General features: G+C 35.1%; 2 long non-coding RNA genes across 3 annotated transcripts; both read right to left on the bottom strand.

Moving 5' to 3' along the window:
* Positions 1-2,714: 2,714 nt before the first annotated feature.
* LOC148573296 (uncharacterized) lies at positions 2,715-3,829 on the bottom strand. The gene is made up of 2 exons (XR_015905274.1): positions 3,120-3,829; positions 2,715-3,006 (listed from the first exon to the last, which is right to left on the bottom strand). It is a non-coding gene; the product is annotated as an uncharacterized LOC148573296 (long non-coding RNA).
* A 7,423-nt stretch (positions 3,830-11,252) lies between these two features.
* LOC107625089 (uncharacterized) lies at positions 11,253-15,412 on the bottom strand. 2 transcript variants are annotated; one of them, XR_015905453.1, is made up of 9 exons: positions 14,908-15,412; positions 14,197-14,770; positions 13,722-13,977; positions 13,354-13,615; positions 12,931-13,049; positions 12,770-12,814; positions 11,901-11,971; positions 11,658-11,694; positions 11,253-11,544 (listed from the first exon to the last, which is right to left on the bottom strand). It is a non-coding gene; the product is annotated as an uncharacterized LOC107625089 (long non-coding RNA). The 2 variants fall into 2 exon arrangements; XR_015905454.1 differs by lacking the exon at positions 11,658-11,694 and adding an exon at positions 12,084-12,129 and having other exon boundaries at positions 14,908-15,387.
* Between the last annotated feature and the right edge of the window lie 477 nt (positions 15,413-15,889).

The following is a 15,889-nucleotide window of genomic DNA, read 5'->3' on the forward strand; positions in this document are numbered from 1 at the left end:
AGAATTAATTGGTAACTGAAAGTTGTTGGCTAGCACTCTAGTTACTATGCTAATCCTTGCCAAGGGAGAGGATTAGGACTTGTGAACAGAAGTTGGCTCCCAACTTAATTTTCCTTTATTTAGTAAAAGATAACCAAGTAGAAACAACAACCTATTACTGTTAATCTTGAGAAATCCAACGAGGATAGAACTTCTGATTAATCTTCTCGGGTCAAGGCTTTTAATTTAATTACATAAAATCTCTTATTTATTTTTATTGCTTTAATTTATAATTATATCTGTGCCCATTGCCCAAACTCTAAAACCCCCAATTTACAAGACGCATAACCAATAATAAGAACACCTCCCTGTAATTTCTTGAGAGATGACCCGAGGTTTAAATACTTCGGTTATAAATTTTATTAGGTTTTGTTACTTGTGACAACCAAACTTTTGTACGAAAGGAATTCTTATCAGTTTAGAAGCTATACTTACAACGCAAATTTATTTGTGAAAATTCTAGATCGTGCGAGAGTTTCGTTCGTCAATCTCTCGTTCCATAATGCGAACCATCATTGAAGTTTCTGGTATTATTTTGGGTGCTTAGTGACTTATTTTACACTGTTGGGTAATATTATTTATCTGTCAATGCCAATCTTTTATGATACATGTATCCCTTTTTGCATTGACATGAACTTACACTATCTCTCATTACCCACACTCTTCCCCCTTGTTGCAAATTCTTGCACCACTGGTATGCCATGTGCTTCTATTATTTTCTCACTTGCATGTTGTAGCTACCATATAATTGAGACCCCATTATTTGGCATTAACCCACCCATACTTTATTTGTTTCCTATCTTTATTTCTGGGTTACTTTTCTTCTTTTCCTCTTCTTTCAGGATGGCCACCAAAGAAGGGAAAGGGAAAGCTTCTAAATGGGGAGACAAACAAGTCTATCTGCACAATCCTTGGAGAAAAACGTCAGTTGGAGCCACCCGTCCACTTGCACATCTCAGCATGCACCGAGGACGGTGCAATCATTAAGTGTGGGGAGGTCGATACCGATCCCCATGGGTTAGTTACTCTTCTATCTCAACATCAATGGTTTATTTTCCTTGTTAGTTGTTGCATTTGCATGTTTGATTGCATATTTATTTGATTTTGTGCATATTCTACCACTGCTTGGTTGAAATAACGAATTTATTTTTCAAGAAACTTTTTATAGCATTTCACTAATTTGAATTAAAATTTTTGTTAAACTTGTTTGAAGAAATTTTATTTTGGAACATGGTTTTAGAGCTCGAACATACAAAACCAATGAGATTTTGAGCCTATTTGATTGGTTGCATTTTATCAATCAATATTTTATTTTTTGGTGTGTGTTGTTCTCTCTAAAATTGTGATCTTTGTCTTGCTTGATTCTATATTTCCATTGTTTGATGTATGCATGCACTTACATGATTGAGGCCTTATTTCACTGAGCTTACATACCCATATGGCCTTAACCTTTCATTATCCTTTGCAAACCAATTTGAGCCTATTTTACCCCTTTTATTCTTTACTTTAGCACATCATTAACTCTAAGCGAAAAATAATAATGTCCTTAATTTGAATCCTTGGTTAGCTTAGACTAGTGAGAGTACTCATGAATTAAGTGTGGAGAAAAGTGGGTTTGGAAATATTTGGTTTGAGAATTGGGTGTTGTGTATTCTTGAGAAAATATGAACAAGAATGTTAAGAACATGTTTATGCATTCAATACCTTAATCATAAGCATTGAAAAAGAAAAGAAAAAAAATAAAATAAAAAAATATAAAAAAAAGAAGAGAAAAAGAAAAAGAAAAGAAAGAGAGCAAATAAGTAAAAGGGGACAAAATGCCCCAAAGTAAATGGTGAAAGCAATGCATATGTACTGTACTCGAAATTAGGATACATGAATATGTGGAAAACATGGTTAATGGATAGTTAGATGTGGTATTATGATTACATGGATTGGCTTAAGTTAGGTGGAAAGTTTAAGTTAATTAAGGATTTAGATTTTAGTCCACTTGGCCAAATACAATCCTACCTTGACTCTAACCCCATTACAACCCTTAAAAGACCTCTTGATATGTGTATTTCACTACAAGAAAAACACCCATTCAGGTACATTTGAAAAGTGTAGCCAAAAGTGAAAAAAAATTATGCCTTAGGCTATGGCTACGCTTTCTGGGCTACGGCTACGCTTTTTGGGGTGATTCCTATTCGGCCGTTGCCTATTCTCAAAGGCTACGCTTTTCTGCACCAAGGGCTACACTTTTGGCGTTTGGGAATAGGGTGCGCTTTTCAAGTGATGCTGTTTATGACCAAAGACTACGCTTTTCAGCTTCCATTTTTACTAGAATAGGCTACGCTTTTCAATGCTACTGCATCACCTTTGAAGCGTAGCCACTTTGTATACCATGGCTACTGTTTATAAGTGTAGCCTTAGGTTTCTCTTTTTTTTTTGTATTCTATAGCTACTGTATATAAGTGTAGTCTTAGGTCTCTTATTGTTTTTTTTATTTTCTATATATATATATATATATATATATATATATATATATATATATTCTAATAATTATTAATACAACATAATATTTAGTAATATAATTATATGTATAATAATTATGCAATTTTAATTAAATGAGTTAAATATTATAAAATAAAAATAAATACATAATTATATTAAATAATTTTTTTAAATAATAAAAATTATCTAACCAAAATATATTTATAATAATGATCCAAAAGTACTAGAATGAAGTTAATTGTGAGTATTCATACATCTCACACTAAAGTAAGCATAGCCATATCAAAATAACCATGATGCTACTTAGAATTTACTAGTAATACTCTACGAGAAACATATCCTACATAAGCATCTTCTAATAAAAGGCATTAGTAGTCAACCATACATGTATCCATTTTCAACACTACTCTATCTTATAGCCAATAAACCACAATAATAATCAGCTTAATCTTCATTATCATCCTCAACATTATCCTGCATAATTATATAGAAAAATAATTATTAAAAAATATTCATAATGACATTTGCAATTATAAAAATTATAAAATCAAACTCAAAACTATCAATGACTGATATCATTAATTCACCTCTGCCTTCTTTATTCTTTACTAAATGCTGGCCACACTTGCAAAGATATATATGAACATGGTAATCAAATCACACAAGTCAGCAAAAATATATATGAACATGGTAATCAAATCACACAAGTCAGAATCGAGAATTGCACTATCCAAACTATCTATGCTAGCCAATGTTCTATATCCACTAATTTTTTGTTTTTCAAAATTTCAATAAATTTCGCTTTGGAGATATGAGAGTTAAGAGTTCACCTTTATAGGAGGGATTTATCAGTGCTTCATATATTAAATTAACAATGTCATCCAAATGAATCCAGGAAAACCTGTACAAAAAAAAAGAAAAATAACTTAATTATATCAAAGTATTATTTATTCGGGAATGGATCTTTTTAATTATGTGGCAAACTATATATGATCGAAATTCGAAACACTTACAATTTTCTAACCACTCGTGATTTTTGCCAAACCACAACTATATCTTCTGAAGTAAAATACAATATATGAGAAAATATACTTAAAACACAAATCTGTTTCTAGACAATGATGTAGCAAGCTAACAGCAATCATAAAATACTAACCCCTCTCAGCCTTCCTACAAATCAAATAACAAGCATAGGCATTATTTACTATTTAGTTCATTTAGTTAAATTTAAAAATACTACAGACTTCATAGTAATAATGCAGAAGCAGAACTGTTTTGCTTTCAAAAGAAACTTTTACATAACACCAGAATAGACTAATAGCTAACGAGTCTCTCGGGATAATTGGTTTAATAATAATGTGAACCTCCTTCAATAATCTCTGTTTATAATTAATAAATAATAAAGTTTAGTGCTTTTAGTAAAGTAAACTCAAGAATTGATGCACAAACCTAAAACTTTTAATATTATCTCCCTAATGTACAATAACCTGTGCTAATATATAGAAAAGGCACTCCTACACTGCTTCCATACTTCTGCTGAATCCAGATTTTTAAGCTATTAAATGGATAGGTCAGAGGAAGAATAAGCAATTTCTTGTAAGTAAAACTTGCTTAACTTGATGCACATATATTTGTCAAGAAAAATATACATATAAAAAGGTTCATTTTCAATTTGTACCATCAGGAATCATATGCTTACTTTTGATGTTACTTTAATCCTGCTCTGCTTGATTTCTGTTTTTATCTGCAGAATTAAAACGAGCGTTGGAAAGATGTCTATTATCTCTTAATAACCAAAACTCTATGAATCTTTAAGTCAATACAATCCAATAATGACAGTGATAGGAACAAGGCAATAACCTCCGAAGACCATCTGGTACTTATGGATATTCCAGCCAAGTTAACCACCCCTGTTGAGCCCTGAATGCTATTCTTCCATTCCGACTCCTCCGCAATCTTAATTCCTGGAAAGTCTTTCACTGGAAGGGCAAGGCAAAGTTAACCAATGAATCCAAAGTGCATGATCTATCTACCTTTTTTATTTATTTAAAAGGAAGATAAATGTAAGACTTTCAATAGTGAATGGATCTAAATTAGGTATGAATTTAAACCAAATGCAGCATAATAAGCTTAAGAATGATTAGGATTTATGAAGTAGCACTTCACATGGCAGAGTTATATAACTTATATCTAATGGGAACTCAACCCCAACCCCAACCCCAACTTGTTATGATACTATTAATCAAATATCAGTAAAGCCCAAATTACTGTCTGCATTCTCACATCAAAACACATGGAATTTACTGTCTGTCACCTCAAGCGTTGGCCACTCAAAAGCTGGATAGAATTTCTTTGTGCATACAAATCCAAAGAGTATTAACAGTAATGAAAGAGGTATAAAGAACGGTGCGTAGTAGAACTTCTGCACCCCAAAGTAACCAAGCATGGTAACTTGGTATAGAATCAAAGATGCTAGTATGCGGTTGTGTATGTGCGGCCACATCCTTCCATAGCTTTCATACGATGGAACATACACTTTTAGAGCCTGTTGATAACAAAAAAACACTACTCATTCATGAGATTTCAAGCTATTAAAATGACACGGATCAATTAATATCCTGGTTGGGTAAATAGAATCATGAGAACTTCACCTGATTTCTTAGTATAAGCCATCCGAGGCCAAAATACAGAGCACCAAATGGGACTATCAGAGGAGCAATCACAGAATAGCAGAAAACGATTGTGACGATGAGCATGTCACCAAGAACTCTAGTCCCATAACCAAGATCTCCAGGAGCCCAAGCCTCTTTCACCTCCGCATCAGTCTTGCAAAGATACTTTTTCTTCAAATGGAATAAAATAAGAGGAACTAACCCGGACAGCTCAAGACCATAGCCAACAAAAAATCTGACAAACAGAATAGAAGTCATTTAATTTGGTTGAACATTAAATCATATGCACAACCCAACTTCATAAGAAGATGATAACTAACAAGATCATGGAAACACCATTTGTAAATCAAGTTTGCATTAATGCACCCTTTAGCATATATAGCAAACAGACTCAATCAGCATTGCCAGAAGAACAATAGTAAATAAATAAATGAAACATGAAATATTATCTTACTTGAGAGCCACATAGGTCAAGAAGAAAGTAGCATTGCATGGAAGGCTTGCAGCTAGCAAAGACACAAGTTATTGTCTGCATTCTCACATCAAACACATCAAAAATGGCTTTACCACTACCAAACCTCTAATCTTCCAATCCAAGCTCCTCTGTTTTTCTCTGTTATACCTCTTCACAACTCTTTTCCTCGCTCTCTACACCATTCTCTCTCAATCCAAATGCTTATTCAGATCTTCCCCTTTGGATCCAATTCAGGATCCTCTCTTCTCTTACCCTTCCTCCTATGGAGAGCACAAGTATGCTGTCTCAACCACACGTTCTACATGCACTTCTCCTATTTTCTTTTCAGGTGCTCTGCGTCGATTCCTCTGTTCTGTGTGATTCTCTCCCAATATAGAAAATGCTGAATTTGTGTTGTTGTTGTGATAAAGCTGAAGAATTTCCACTAATGAATTGTGGTTATCGGATTCAGATTACTTGGATGTTGTGAAGGAGATCAAGAATTTGATCAAGGACTCTTCATCAGCTGAGGAGTCAAGTGCTCTACTCTACATGCTTCTCGGCTACCAGGAAGCCAAAACCATTCATGCAGTAAAACCCCCAATTCCTATCAGTGTCATATCCAGAAGCTACAACCCCTAATTAAAAACCCTAAAATTGGAACCCAAAACCTCCCAAATTTCACAGAACAAACTGAAAATCGATACATACCTTCTCAGGTGAGCGGCGATGACGATGCTGAGCGACGACGACGATGCTGAGCGACGACAGTGAGCACATGCGACGATGATGCTGAGCGGTGACAGTGAGTGCACGAGAAGGCGATGCGAGGCGACGGTCAGCGCACGCAACGACGATGGTCCGCACGGCAGAGCCCTAGCCGGTGTCGTCCTCTCCTTCCTTCCCCTCTCCTCTCTTCTTCTCTTCTTCTTCCCGTTCTCTCTTTTTCTGATTTTTCCCTCTTTTGTGTGTGTGTGAGTGAGGATGAGAGTGTGAGCTTGTGAGTGGTGAGCTGGTGACTGGTGAGTAGCGTAGCCATGTGGTGAGTGGTGACTGGGTGGCGACGGTCAATAGCGACGGTGAGAAGGCGAAGGTGATGAGTGTCGTAGGTGATGTGTGTTAAAGGTGAGAATGGCGAAGGTGAGAATTGTGTGCCAAAGGATTGGCGAAGGTGAGGGTTCCTCCAATTGAAGGTGCTGTGTGCGTGTCTGCTTTTGGAGGGAATTGAAAGAGGAATAAAAATTTCACGAAGTGTTAGGATTTGGTCTTATACATTAGGCATCACTTTTAAAATGCACCCAAAACTTAATAAATAGGCTACTCTCTAAAAGCGTCCTCTTTGATACAAAAAGTGAACCTATAGATATCAAGCTACGGCTACGCTTTATAAGTGATTTCTAAAATACTTAAGGCTATACTTTTTAAATGATGCCACAATTGTGTATCCTTTTCTCATATAAAAAGGCAACACGGAAAAAAGCATAGCCTATTCTATGAATAGGCTACACTTTTCAAATGTAGCTTAAAAGAAGTGTGGCTGAATGGGTATTTTTCTTGTAGTGTTTATGCATTAAATTTTTGTTGATTGTTAGATGAAGAGCAAGCCTTAGAAAGCAAGGTTAGTAGAGAATTGAGAGAATCGAACCTTAAACACTTGAGTGATTAGAGTGTATACACTTCCGGTGAGGGTTCGACGCTCGATTCTTTGTTCCCGGCTTTCATGAGCTATTCTCTTCTTGCAAGTATATTTGTACTTCATTTTTAGGATTTGAATTAGTGAAATCCAGTTCATATTTATTCTTGGAGAATTTATTTACTTTTAAACCAAGTAGGTAAAGACATTTTGCATGTAGTTGCATTCATATAGATAGGTTACATTACATACTTTCTACCATTCTTCTTCACCTTTATAGCTTCTCTTGAGCTTAGCATGAGGACATGCTAATGTTTAAGTGTGAAAAGGTTGATAAACCACTATTTTATGGTTTATCTTGTGTTTAATTGAGTGGTTTTATCAAGTCCTTGCCCACTTATTCATTTAAATTGCATGGTTTTACTTTTTCCTTCCTGATTTTGTGCTATGATTGAAAATATGTTTCTTTGACCTTAATTTTATTAATCTTAATCATCCCTTTGTACCATTTGATGCCGTGATATGTGCGTTAAGTGATTTCAGGGATTACAGGGTAGGAATAGCTTAGAGAATGGAAAGGAAGCATACAAAAATGGAAGGAATACAAGAAGTTGAAGAAATTGTTAAGTTGTCAACCTGACCCTCTCACACTAAAACGGACATAACTCGAGCTACATAGGTCCAAATGAGGCGGTTTCAGTTGCGTTGGAAAGCTAACGTCCAGGGCTTCGATTTGATATATAATTTGCTATGGTAAAAGTACAGATAGGCGACACGAACGTGTGCTCCATGCGGACGCGTCGCATTGACGAAAAACCAGCGTGGCAGATTTCTTCTCCAACGATTTCTGGACTGTTTTCGACCCAATTTTCGGTCCAGAAAATACAGATTAGAGGCTATAAAGCGGGGAAATCCATTCATTCATGAATCATTAACTCATATTCACATAATTTTAGGTTTTAGATATAGTTTTCTAGAGAGAGGGGCTCTCTCCTCTCTCTTAGATTTTAGGATTAGGATTTCTTCTTCTCAATTTCCAGGTTCAATGTTCTTTTAATTTAAGATTCTTATATTCTGAATTTATTCCATAATATTTTTCCATTTAAATCTATTATTTGTTTAATTGTTTCCAATTGAATTTTAATTACCATGTTCCTTTTTTACTTCTTTTATGATTTATGAAAATGGCATTCATATTAACTGAGTAGACTCCCAACTTGATTTTGGAGTTGATTATTATTTGGAGACCCTTGAGTTGGAATACTCAAGAATTAATTGGTAACTGAAAGTTGTTGGCTAGCACTCTAGTTACTATGCTAATCCTTGCCAAGGGAGAGGATTAGGACTTGTGAACAGAAGTTGGCTCCCAACTTAATTTTCCTTTATTTAGTAAAGGATAACCAAGTAGAAACAACAACCTATTACTGTTAATCTTGAGAAATCCAACGAGGATAGAACTTCTGATTAATCTTCTCGGGTCAAGGCTTTTAATTTAATTACATAAAATCTCTTATTTATTTTTATTGCTTTAATTTATAATTATATCTGTGCCCATTGCCCAAACTCTAAAACCCCCAATTTACAAGACGCATAACCAATAATAAGAACACCTCCCTGTAATTTCTTGAGAGATGACCCGAGGTTTAAATACTTCGGTTATAAATTTTATTAGGTTTTGTTACTTGTGACAACCAAACTTTTGTACGAAAGGAATTCTTATCAGTTTAGAAGCTATACTTACAACGCAAATTTATTTGTGAAAATTCTAGATCGTGCGAGAGTTTCGTTCGTCAATCTCTCGTTCCATAATGCGAACCATCATTGAAGTTTCTGGTATTATTTTGGGTGCTTAGTGACTTATTTTACACTGTTGGGTAATATTATTTATCTGTCAATGCCAATCTTTTATGATACATGTATCCCTTTTTGCATTGACATGAACTTACACTATCTCTCATTACCCACACTCTTCCCCCTTGTTGCAAATTCTTGCACCACTGGTATGCCATGTGCTTCTATTATTTTCTCACTTGCATGTTGTAGCTACCATATAATTGAGACCCCATTATTTGGCATTAACCCACCCATACTTTATTTGTTTCCTATCTTTATTTCTGGGTTACTTTTCTTCTTTTCCTCTTCTTTCAGGATGGCCACCAAAGAAGGGAAAGGGAAAGCTTCTAAATGGGGAGACAAACAAGTCTATCTGCACAATCCTTGGAGAAAAACGTCAGTTGGAGCCACCCGTCCACTTGCACATCTCAGCATGCACCGAGGACGGTGCAATCATTAAGTGTGGGGAGGTCGATACCGATCCCCATGGGTTAGTTACTCTTCTATCTCAACATCAATGGTTTATTTTCCTTGTTAGTTGTTGCATTTGCATGTTTGATTGCATATTTATTTGATTTTGTGCATATTCTACCACTGCTTGGTTGAAATAACGAATTTATTTTTCAAGAAACTTTTTATAGCATTTCACTAATTTGAATTAAAATTTTTGTTAAACTTGTTTGAAGAAATTTTATTTTGGAACATGGTTTTAGAGCTCGAACATACAAAACCAATGAGATTTTGAGCCTATTTGATTGGTTGCATTTTATCAATCAATATTTTATTTTTTGGTGTGTGTTGTTCTCTCTAAAATTGTGATCTTTGTCTTGCTTGATTCTATATTTCCATTGTTTGATGTATGCATGCACTTACATGATTGAGGCCTTATTTCACTGAGCTTACATACCCATATGGCCTTAACCTTTCATTATCCTTTGCAAACCAATTTGAGCCTATTTTACCCCTTTTATTCTTTACTTTAGCACATCATTAACTCTAAGCGAAAAATAATAATGTCCTTAATTTGAATCCTTGGTTAGCTTAGACTAGTGAGAGTACTCATGAATTAAGTGTGGAGAAAAGTGGGTTTGGAAATATTTGGTTTGAGAATTGGGTGTTGTGTATTCTTGAGAAAATATGAACAAGAATGTTAAGAACATGTTTATGCATTCAATACCTTAATCATAAGCATTGAAAAAGAAAAGAAAAAAAATAAAATAAAAAAATATAAAAAAAAAGAAGAGAAAAAGAAAAAGAAAAGAAAGAGAGCAAATAAGTAAAAGGGGACAAAATGCCCCAAAGTAAATGGTGAAAGCAATGCATATGTACTGTACTCGAAATTAGGATACATGAATATGTGGAAAACATGGTTAATGGATAGTTAGATGTGGTATTATGATTACATGGATTGGCTTAAGTTAGGTGGAAAGTTTAAGTTAATTAAGGATTTAGATTTTAGTCCACTTGGCCAAATACAATCCTACCTTGACTCTAACCCCATTACAACCCTTAAAAGACCTCTTGATATGTGTATTTCACTACAAGAAAAACACCCATTCAGGTACATTTGAAAAGTGTAGCCAAAAGTGAAAAAAAATTATGCCTTAGGCTATGGCTACGCTTTCTGGGCTACGGCTACGCTTTTTGGGGTGATTCCTATTCGGCCGTTGCCTATTCTCAAAGGCTACGCTTTTCTGCACCAAGGGCTACACTTTTGGCGTTTGGGAATAGGGTGCGCTTTTCAAGTGATGCTGTTTATGACCAAAGACTACGCTTTTCAGCTTCCATTTTTACTAGAATAGGCTACGCTTTTCAATGCTACTGCATCACCTTTGAAGCGTAGCCACTTTGTATACCATGGCTACTGTTTATAAGTGTAGCCTTAGGTTTCTCTTTTTTTTTTGTATTCTATAGCTACTGTATATAAGTGTAGTCTTAGGTCTCTTATTGTTTTTTTTTATTTTCTATATATATATATATATATATTCTAATAATTATTAATACAACATAATATTTAGTAATATAATTATATGTATAATAATTATGCAATTTTAATTAAATGAGTTAAATATTATAAAATAAAAATAAATACATAATTATATTAAATAATTTTTTTAAATAATAAAAATTATCTAACCAAAATATATTTATAATAATGATCCAAAAGTACTAGAATGAAGTTAATTGTGAGTATTCATACATCTCACACTAAAGTAAGCATAGCCATATCAAAATAACCATGATGCTACTTAGAATTTACTAGTAATACTCTACGAGAAACATATCCTACATAAGCATCTTCTAATAAAAGGCATTAGTAGTCAACCATACATGTATCCATTTTCAACACTACTCTATCTTATAGCCAATAAACCACAATAATAATCAGCTTAATCTTCATTATCATCCTCAACATTATCCTGCATAATTATATAGAAAAATAATTATTAAAAAATATTCATAATGACATTTGCAATTATAAAAATTATAAAATCAAACTCAAAACTATCAATGACTGATATCATTAATTCACCTCTGCCTTCTTTATTCTTTACTAAATGCTGGCCACACTTGCAAAGATATATATGAACATGGTAATCAAATCACACAAGTCAGCAAAAATATATATGAACATGGTAATCAAATCACACAAGTCAGAATCGAGAATTGCACTATCCAAACTATCTATGCTAGCCAATGTTCTATATCCACTAATTTTTTGTTTTTCAAAATTTCAATAAATTTCGCTTTGGAGATATGAGAGTTAAGAGTTCACCTTTATAGGAGGGATTTATCAGTGCTTCATATATTAAATTAACAATGTCATCCAAATGAATCCAGGAAAACCTGTACAAAAAAAAAGAAAAATAACTTAATTATATCAAAGTATTATTTATTCGGGAATGGATCTTTTTAATTATGTGGCAAACTATATATGATCGAAATTCGAAACACTTACAATTTTCTAACCACTCGTGATTTTTGCCAAACCACAACTATATCTTCTGAAGTAAAATACAATATATGAGAAAATATACTTAAAACACAAATCTGTTTCTAGACAATGATGTAGCAAGCTAACAGCAATCATAAAATACTAACCCCTCTCAGCCTTCCTACAAATCAAATAACAAGCATAGGCATTATTTACTATTTAGTTCATTTAGTTAAATTTAAAAATACTACAGACTTCATAGTAATAATGCAGAAGCAGAACTGTTTTGCTTTCAAAAGAAACTTTTACATAACACCAGAACAGACTAATAGCTAACGAGTCTCTCGGGATAATTGGTTTAATAATAATGTGAACCTCCTTCAATGATCTCTGTTTATAATTAATAAATAATAAAGTTTAGTGCTTTTAGTAAAGTAAACTCAAGAATTGATGCACAAACCTAAAACTTATAATATTATCTCCCTAATGTACAATAACCTGTGCTAATATATAGAAAAGGCACTCCTACACTGCTTCCATACTTCTGCTGAATCCAGATTTTTAAGCTATTAAATGGATAGGTCAGATGAAGAATAAGCAATTTCTTGTAAGTAAAACTTGCTTAACTTGATGCACATATATTTGTCAAGAAAAATATACATATAAAAAGGTTCATTTTCAATTTGTACCATCAGGAATCATATGCTTACTTTTGATGTTACTTTAATCCTGCTCTGCTTGATTTCTGTTTTTATCTGCAGAATTAAAATGAGCGTTGGAAAGATGTCTATTATCTCTTAATAACCAAAACTCTATGAATCTTTAAGTCAATACAATCCAATAATGACAGTGATAGGAACAAGGCAATAACCTCCGAAGACCATCTGGTACTTATGGGTATTCCAGCCAAGTTAACCACCCCTGTTGAGCCCTGAATGCTATTCTTCTATTCCGACTCCTCCGCAATCTTAATTCCTGGAAAGTTTTTCACTGGAAGGGCAAGGCAAAGTTAACCAATGAATCCAAAGTGCATGATCTATCTACCTTTTTTATTTATTTAAAAGGAAGATAAATGTAAGACTTTCAATAGTGAAGGGATCTAAATTAGGTATGAATTTAAACCAAATGCAGCATAATAAGCTTAAGAATGATTAGGATTTATGAAGTAGCACTTCACATGGCAGAGTTATATAACTTATATCTAATGGGAACTCAACCCCAACCCCAACCCCAACTTGTTATGATACTATTAATCAAATATCAGTAAAGCCCAAATTACTGTCTGCATTCTCACATCAAAACACATGGAATTTACTGTCTGTCACCTCAAGCGTTGGCCACTCAAAAGCTGGATAGAATTTCTTTGTGCATACAAATCCAAAGAGTATTAACAGTAATGAAAGAGGTATAAAGAACGGTGCGTAGTAGAACTTCTGCACCCCAAAGTAACCAAGCATGGTAACTTGGTATAGAATCAAAGATGCTAGTATGCGGTTGTGTATGTGCGGCCACATCCTTCCATAGCTTTCATACGATGGAACATACACTTTTAGAGCCTGTTGATAACAAAAAAACACTACTCATTCATGAGATTTCAAGCTATTAAAATGACACGGATCAATTAATATCCTGGTTGGGTAAATAGAATCATGAGAACTTCACCTGATTTCTTAGTATAAGCCATCCGAGGCCAAAATACAGAGCACCAAATGGGACTATCAGAGGAGCAATCACAGAATAGCAGAAAACGATTGTGACGATGAGCATGTCACCAAGAACTCTAGTCCCATAACCAAGATCTCCAGGAGCCCAAGCCTCTTTCACCTCCGCATCAGTCTTGCAAAGATACTTTTTCTTCAAATGGAATAAAATAAGAGGAACTAACCCGGACAGCTCAAGACCATAGCCAACAAAAAATCTGACAAACAGAATAGAAGTCATTTAATTTGGTTGAACATTAAATCATATGCACAACCCAACTTCATAAGAAGATGATAACTAACAAGATCATGGAAACACCATTTGTAAATCAAGTTTGCATTAATGCACCCTTTAGCGTATATAGCAAACAGACTTAATCAGCATTGCCAGAAGAATAATAGTAAATAAATAAATGAAACATGAGATATTATCTTACTTGAGAGCCACATAGGTCAAGAAGAAAGTAGCATTGCATGGAAGGCTTGCAGCTAGCAAAGACACAAGTTATTGTCTGCATTCTCACATCAAACACATCAAAAATGGCTTTACCACTACCAAACCTCTAATCTTCCAATCCAAGCTCCTCTGTTTTTCTCTGTTATACCTCTTCACAACTCTTTTCCTCGCTCTCTACACCATTCTCTCTCAATCCAAATGCTTATTCAGATCTTCCCCTTTGGATCCAATTCAGGATCCTCTCTTCTCTTACCCTTCCTCCTATGGAGAGCACAAGTATGCTGTCTCAACCACACGTTCTACATGCACTTCTCCTATTTTCTTTTCAGGTGCTCTGCGTCGATTCCTCTGTTCTGTGTGATTCTCTCCCAATATAGAAAATGCTGAATTTGTGTTGTTGTTGTGATAAAGCTGAAGAATTTCCACTAATGAATTGTGGTTATCGGATTCAGATTACTTGGATGTTGTGAAGGAGATCAAGAATTTGATCAAGGACTCTTCATCAGCTGAGGAGTCAAGTGCTCTACGCTACATGCTTCTCGGCTACCAGGAAGCTAAAACCATTCATGCAGTAAAACCCCCAATTCCTATCAGTGTCATATCCAGAAGCTACAACCCCTAATTAAAAACCCTAAAATTGGAACCCAAAACCTCCCAAATTTCACAGAACAAACTGAAAATCGATACATACCTTCTCAGGTGAGCGGCGATGACGATGCTGAGCGACGACGACGATGCTGAGCGACGACGACGATGCTGAGCGACGACAGTGAGCACATGCGACGATGATGCTGAGCGGTGACAGTGAGTGCACGAGAAGGCGATGCGAGGCGACGGTCAGCGCACGCAACGACGATGGTCCGCACGGCAGAGCCCTAGCCGGTGTCGTCCTCTCCTTCCTTCCCCTCTCCTCTCTTCTTCTCTTCTTCTTCCCGTTCTCTCTTTTTCTGATTTTTCCCTCTTTTGTGTGTGTGTGAGTGAGGATGAGAGTGTGAGCTTGTGAGTGGTGAGCTGGTGACTGGTGAGTAGCGCAGCCATGTGGTGAGTGGTGACTGGGTGGCGACGGTGAGAAGGCGAAGGTGATGAGTGTCGTAGGTGATGTGTGTTGAAGGTGAGAATGGCGAAGGTGAGAATTGTGTGCCAAAGGATTGGCGAAGGTGAGGGTTCCTCCAATTGAAGGTGCTGTGTGCGTGTCTGCTTTTGGAGGGAATTGAAAGAGGAATAAAAATTTCACGAAGTGTTAGGATTTGGTCTTATACATTAGGCATCACTTTTAAAATGCACCCAAAACTTAATAAATAGGCTACTCTCTAAAAGCGTCCTCTTTGATACAAAAAGTGAACCTATAGATATCAACCTACGGCTACGCTTTATAAGTGATTTCTAAAATACTTAAGGCTATACTTTTTAAATGATGCCACAATTGTGTATCCTTTTCTCATATAAAAAGGCAACACGGAAAAAAGTGTAGCCTATTCTATGAATAGGCTACACTTTTCAAATGTAGCTTAAAAGAAGTGTGGCTGAATGGGTATTTTTCTTGTAGTGTTTATGCATTAAATTTTTGTTGATTGTTAGATGAAGAGCAAGCCTTAGAAAGCAAGGTTAGTAGAGAATTGAGAGAATCGAACCTTAAACACTTGAGTGATTAGAGTGTATACACTTCCGGTGAG

This window comes from Arachis ipaensis, chromosome B2, assembly GCF_059453495.1.
Source record: "Arachis ipaensis isolate K30076 ecotype BB chromosome B2, ASM5945349v1, whole genome shotgun sequence".
Taxonomy (NCBI): Eukaryota; Viridiplantae; Streptophyta; class Magnoliopsida; order Fabales; family Fabaceae; genus Arachis; species Arachis ipaensis.